This window comes from Cotesia typhae, unplaced genomic scaffold, assembly GCF_013202065.1.
Source record: "Cotesia typhae breed Kobodo isofemale line unplaced genomic scaffold, CoteBio_Ctyphae scaffold_45, whole genome shotgun sequence".
NCBI lineage: Eukaryota > Metazoa > Arthropoda > Insecta > Hymenoptera > Braconidae > Cotesia > Cotesia typhae.
The window spans coordinates 3,752,842-3,760,336 of NW_027423777.1; positions in this window are offsets into that span (position 1 = coordinate 3,752,842).

Sequence of the window (7,495 nt, forward strand, 5' to 3'; positions counted from 1 at the left end):
TTTTGCAACAAGTTACTTTTATTCACTGATATCTAAGATGAACAAGATGAAAGAACAAGCTTGTGACTTTTGTATATAAAATATATAAACTATTATCTATCTTTATACCTATTATACACATTGAATGGAATAGAATAGAGTGTCTTTATCCTGACTATATAATATATAATATACAACTTTCTTTTGTGTTGACTTTTTTTTTTTAATCCACAAGTCTTTATTTTTTATTATTATTTATTTTATATTAGTGTATTCGCCAAATTCCCAATTGCGAATATTAAAACGACATGATAAATAGATAATTATTTATTCTAACTTTATTTATTGGTAAAAAACAAACAACCTGGACTATCAACTGCTTTTATAAATTATTTATAAAATCCTATTAATAAAAATAATAAACAGGAGATGTAAAAATAATGGCATTACTAGGTTATAGGATAAATATAATGAATAAATAAGCAGGAAGAATAAAAATTTAGGAGTTGGAAAAATAAATAAAAATAAATTTAACAAGAGTTTCCTATAACAGATGAAATGCAAGTGAGTGGAAAGCAGATGGAGTGTATCAAGAGGATAAGTGCGGTTGGTCTGAATAGAGAGTAAAAAGTTGAGAATTTATTTTATTTTTTAGTGAATTTGTGAAATGTTGAAATATAAAATATAGATTAAGAAAAATTAAAATATAAACTTCTAGAGTACTTAGACTTTTAAAAGTACCTCCTTCTCATATTGATCAGAATATAAATTCATAAAATATAATTTGATTTTTTTTTTTTTTTTTTTTTTTTTCAAGAAGAAGAATTTAATTATTTTGAAATATTTATCTTGAATTTATAAACTGAAGGTAGAGTCTGTAAGTTTGTGAATATATACACTAAACATAAATGTAATATTCTGGATTTTAGTAATAAAATAAAAAGTTTAAATTCTCAACAGATTACGAGTCGAAAGTCATATAGATCTAAAAGATTCCAAGAGCTTAAATGAAATTGAGTTGAGTTTGTTAGTATGATATAAAAAGTATGACAATTTATGTAAAAGCTTTACTTTGCTTTGCGTGTCTCTGTAGTCACTCGATGTACAAATACTCCATACAATAATATGTGCGGGACCATGGTAATTTTATTTTTTTTTTTAACGTTATATAAACTTAGATATTAATGTCAAATAGACTAAAAGCGAAAAGATTTCTAATAGCTGATAATATATCATTTAAATTTATAGTAGAATTAAACAAAAATTTTAAAATCAATGTTGAAAATACAATTTATATTTTCTCTTCAATAAAATAATTTTCAATTTTCCATTTATATGATAATTTCTTAGTCTTTGAATTCAAAACAAAGTAAAATATTGACACATTTATTAACATTAATTGCTCGAAAAGTTTATTTTTATTTTTTTTTTTCGTCTTGTCTTTTGTCAACTTTAACAAAGTTTATTAATTTATATATTCATAGCGTTGATTTATATATTATTCATAGAATATACATCACCTTTATTAAATTAATATTTCGTAATGTCTTTTACCAAGTAGTAGAGCCCACGATCAAACGAATAATAAAAAACTCGATTACTGAATAATAAATCAACTACTAAAATAATGATAACAATAATGATTATTGATTATAATGATAATAATAATAATAATAATAATAATAATAATAATAATAATAATAATAAATAATAATAATAATAATAATAATAATAATAATAATAATAATAATAATAATAATAATAATAATAATAATAATAATAATAATAATAATAATAATAATAATAATAATAATAATAATAATAATAATAATAATAATAATAATAATAATAATAATAATAATAATAATAATAATAATAATAATAATAATAATAATAATAATAATAATAATAATAATAATAATAATAATAATAATAATAATAATAATAATAATAATAATAATAATAATAATAATAATAATAATAATAATAATAATAATAATAATAATAATAATAATAATAATAATAATAATAATAATAATAATAATAATAATAATAATAATAATAATAATAATAATAATAATAATAATAATAATAATAATAATAATAATAATAATAATAATAATAATAATAATAATAATAATAATAATAATAATAATAATAATAATAATAATAATAATAATAATAATAATAATAATAATAATAATAATAATAATAATAATAATAATAATAATAATAATAATAATAATAATAATAATAATAATAATAATAATAATAATAATAATAATAATAATAATGGGTTTAACATACGAGGTTGCCAATTTCACAGCAGACGAGGACGACTTCCTGATGCAATTTGTTCATAGTCATGAAAATGCGCGGAAGGGGTCGTTCTTGTATAAGGCAGCAATCTACGCGGCAAATACCTTAGGTCTCGGAGAAATAAACGCTCTCATTGAACTCCCGAAAAAGGAGTTCAAGAGCGTCGTCAGGATAGCCGAGGAAAAAACTCCTCGGTGAACACATGGACAAGTCCATGCACGGCGTGTATTTCAAAACACGTCCGTGACCATGGCTTGTCCACCCAGCTGACATTCTCCTTCTTGAAGTCAGCTGGCCTGATGTCCGAGACCGAAGGGTTTTATGTTGCCTGCCAAGATGGTGTTATCAACACTCTCGAATACCGTAGCAAAGGTGCTCAGGCGCAGCTTCCGGACACGTCCTGTCGGACGTGTAAACAACATCCGGAGACGCTGATGCACCTTTTGTCGGCATGTCCTGTGCTGGCAGAGGTGCCTACATACAGCGTCACAATGCTGCCCTGCGAGTACTCTATTATCATCTCAGATATAGCTGCGGTATCGATGAGACACCAGTGTTGCCTTATCTGCCGGAGATATTCCGCAGGTTGTTGAGAATGACAGTTCCAAAATTTATTGGAACATACCATTCGCAACAACCCGGCGGATTGACCACAACAAACCTGATATTGTGCTCTTTGACAAGGCTACTCGTGACATTTATGTCATTGAGTTTTCTTCAGCCGAATACAATATCTCGGCAAAGAAGAGCACAAACACCAGATATATCAGGATCTCCTGTTTGAAATTGGCAAACTGTACCCAGGTTACCGTGTCAAGCTCGTCGTTTTGGTTGTCGGCGTCCTTGGAGGGATGAAACAGTCTTTTGTGTCTTCACTTGCGAAGATACCGGCTTGCAGTTCAGCAGCCGTGTCTCTAGCAGTGCGGATGCAAAGGCTGTCATTTTGGGATCCCCTGCGTCTACTTGGGCAAATGAATTTGGCCTGCTGCACTCACTAACCGCCTTGTTGTGTGGAGTGGTGCAGCAGTAATGGATGGCAACTCAGGCTGGGCCCTCGGAGAGTCGGACTCGGGAAAACCCTCCTGAGCAATTAATAACAAATAATAATAATAATAATAATAATAATAATAATAATAATAATAATAATAATAATAATAATATTGAATGTGAAAGAAAGAATCAAAGAGAAGATAAAAGTCAATTTTCTTCTATTGAATATATTTTCCATTTCACGACAAGTTAATTCACTATTATATACAATGTATAGATGAAAAAGGTTTATTTATCGATTTTTTCGATAATGATTTTATTCGGGATGTCAATTTATTAAAATAAGTTCAAATACTAATAGAAAAGAGTCACTGGAATTTTTTAAAATAAAATCAAGATATTTATAGTCTTGATGTTATAGCACATGGCACGGAATCACGCCTGTTATATTTCTTTTCGGATGGGAGGTGGTGCATGGGCTTAAAAGTAAATTATTTGGATAACGTTGCATAAACTTTAAGGTCAATTCTTGGTAAAAGTTATGGGTTATATAGCTCCATCACTTTTTATTGTTTTTCTTTCTTACATACGTTTCGGAAAATAAAATCAAAAAGTTGATACTTTTTATTAACTTGGGACATTGAATATATTAAAAAAAAAAAAAAAAAAAAAAAAAAATTAAATAAAATAAATAAACACCCTATACCTATGGTTATTTTCGTTATTAAAAATATATCAAATAAATCTGGATGATATTCGTACTTGGGTATCAGATTTATTAACAATTGACTCATTTCAACAGTACTTCTTTATACAGTCTCGATGGATTAATTTGGATTTTATTGTCCAATGTCAGATCGAGTTCTTGAGACACTATAGATAAATTTTACCAAGCTTGTTGAAAACCTCAATAATTGATTATGTTTTAATTTTTGTTTTAAAGGCAATTTAAACGCTACCGAAATTTTAGATATAAAATCGATAATGTTTCTTTGAGTGAATATTTTAATAAATTTAACACGTGGTAAAATTAAATTTTTATACACTAGTCACAAAAATTAAGGGATATAAAAAATTCCAAATTTTTGGTGATTTTCAAGCGAGCTGTAACTCCGAGGAAAATGATCGCACAGAAAAAAAAAAAAGCAAATTGTAGCTCCAAGTGTCTAGTTTTTAGATATGACCATGAAAATTTTTGTCATCGTCAGGTCTGGAGAAATCCTAAGAAAACTACTGAATAAAAATTTTCGAAATTTTTTTCGTCTTAAAAAAGGTCTACGGGCTTCAAAAAAAATTTTTTCGATTGTTTCGTTTAAAAAGCTCTTTTAGTAAATTTAATACCCTTTAATTTGACGTAATCAAAAAGCCTGTACGATAATTTGCCGCGGAGTTATCGTCAATCAAAGCAAAAAAGTTTTTTTTTGACTTTGGAAATCAATAACTCTGGAAATAATGACCGTATAGGAAATCGAAGGAGGGTTTTGAAAACTACACAATATTCTCTATAAGAAAACGTAAACCGCTTTTGAAGAAAAAATTTTTTTTGAATTGAAAACTCGGACTGAAAAAAAGACAAAAATTCGCATAATTAAGGATATTTGGATAACTTGGTATAACTTTGGATAAAATGGATGAACGAAGGATATCGTTGGTAATTTTTTTACTTCAAAGCGTCCCCTAAAATCCCTAAGAAATTCAAAGCGCTGCGATTTTTTGTTCATAGTGCCCAGAAGCTTCAAGTTCTGTGTTTTCGCAAAAATCACCATTATGAGCAATTTTGTGATTTTTATTCATTTTCCATTGAAAAAAAATTTTTTTCAAAATTCTTTATTTTTCGATCAAAGAGATTGATTTTTCAAGAAATTTGAAAAAAAAAAATTTCAATTTTTTCGAAAATTTTTTTCGAAATTTTCTCAATTTTTTCGACTGTTGTTTTACCGCCGGCATTAGCGTTACTCAAAGCGTACCACGTGGAGGTTGCTCGGTCGGATTTACGCTTCTCACACACACGTGCGCGCGCGCGCGTGTGTGTAATGTGTGTGTGTGTGTCTTTGTCTGCGTGTTTGTCTGTTTGCAGCTGCCAAATGACCTCTGTACGCACGGCAGTAACTGCTCAGTACCGTGTATTGCCACCTCTGTTCCGAATCACAGCTCGTAAACGCTCTTGCATGTTGATGCATCGTCGAATATCACGTTGCGAAATTCCTTGCCAACAACGTAACAACGCTTGAGTCAACTGATGAAGATTGTGCAGTTGCGGATAGTCTCGCCGCAATCGACGCCCAAGCATGTCCCAAACATGCTCAATTGGGTTCAAATCAGGACTCATTGCTGGATGATTAAGCGTTGTTACGTTGTTGGCGCGGAGAAAAGTTCGCGTACGAACTGCAGTGTGAGGACGAGCATTATCCTGCATCAAAATGAACCGTCTTGCCCCCATGCGTGTGCGCATAGGCAGGACGTGTGGCTCAAATTTCATCGACGTACCTATCGGCAGTCAACGTCCCACGAACGATGACCAACGGGGTTCTGGTATTGAAGGACACGCCTGCCCACACCATGACTGATCCACCATTGAAAGCTGTAACTGGTCTCGTAAAAAACCATCCCGATCTCGTTCTCCACGACGGCGCCAAACGAGAGATCGTCTATCGCTGCCATGAAGACAAAATCGAGATTCGTCAGTCCATAATACACTGGTCCACTGTCTACGACCCCAATGGTGATGATCATGAGCATAGGCCCATCGGGCTCGGCGATGTCGTGGAGTGAGCATAGGCACGCGATTTGCGCGTCTAGCGCGTAGTCCTTGCTCTCGAAAGCGATTTCGAACCGTCGATGCCGATATGTGTTGTTGGGGAGGACGTTGTCGACGATTGCGAAATTGATGAGCGATCGTGTGGGCATGCGCAGTAGGGTTTCGACGAGGCATCTCGAATGATAGCTCGATCATCACGCTCGGTAGTGATTCGTAGTCTACCTTGACCCGGACGACGATCGTAACTTTGAGTCGCGTTAAATCGGGCATAGGCCCGACTGATAACGGACTGGCTCACTCCCATAGAAGCTGCTACTTCCACCTGACTGTAGCCCTCTTGAAGGAGGGTAACAATGCGAGCCAGATCTGTGGCAGCTAAATGTCGACGAGGCATATCAAAAGGTGCTTATCAAAGAAAAGCTTACATAAAATTCACGTAAGGAATTTAGGCTAAAAAGAAAACGTAAAATTCAAGTTTTGTGTGAGGAAAAGCCGAACTCCGCGGGGGTATATCAATTTGTTTTATTGAATTTTTAAAATGAGATTTAAAACTAAGGCAGTTGTAGCGGACAGAAAAAATTGAGTTAATTTTTTTGACAATAGTGAAGCATTCTGAAGACGATAAAAAAAAAAATTAAAAAAAAATTTTTGATAAAAAAATTTCGAAAAAAATTTTCGAAAAAAATTGAAAATTTTTTTTTTTTTCAAATTTCTTGAAAAATCAATCTCTTTGATCGAAAAAAATAAAGAATTTTGAAAAAAATTTTTTCAATGGAAAAATGAATAAAAATCACAAAATTGCTCATAATGGTGATTTTGCGAAAACACAAATTTGAAGCTTCTGGGCACTATGAACAAAAAATCGCAGCGCTTTGAATTTCTTAGGGATTTTAGGGGACACTTTGAAGTTAAAAATTACCAACGATATCCTTCGTTCATCCATTTTATCAAAGTTATACCAAGTTATCCAAATATCCTTAATTATGCGAATTTTTGTCTTTTTCAGTCCGAGTTTTCAATTCAAAAAAATTTTTCTTCAAAAGCGGTTTACGTTCTCTTATAGAGAATATTGTGTAGTTTTCAAAACCCTCCTTCGATTTCCTATACGGTCATTATTTCCAGAGTTATTGATTTCCAAAGTCAAAAAAAAACTTTTTTGCTTTGATTGACGATAACTCCGCGGCAAATTATCGTACAGGCTTTTTGATTACGTCAAATTAAAGGGTATTAAATTTACTAAAAGAGCTTTCAAACGAAACAATCGAAAAAATTTTTTTGAAGCCCGTAGACCTTTTTTAAGACGAAAAAAAATTTCGAAAAATTTTTTTTCAGTAGTTTTCTTAAGATTTCTCCAGACCTGACGATGACAAGAAATTTTCATGGTCATATCTAAAAACTAGACACTTGGAGCTACAATTTGCTTTTTTTTTTTTTTTTCTGTGCGATCAT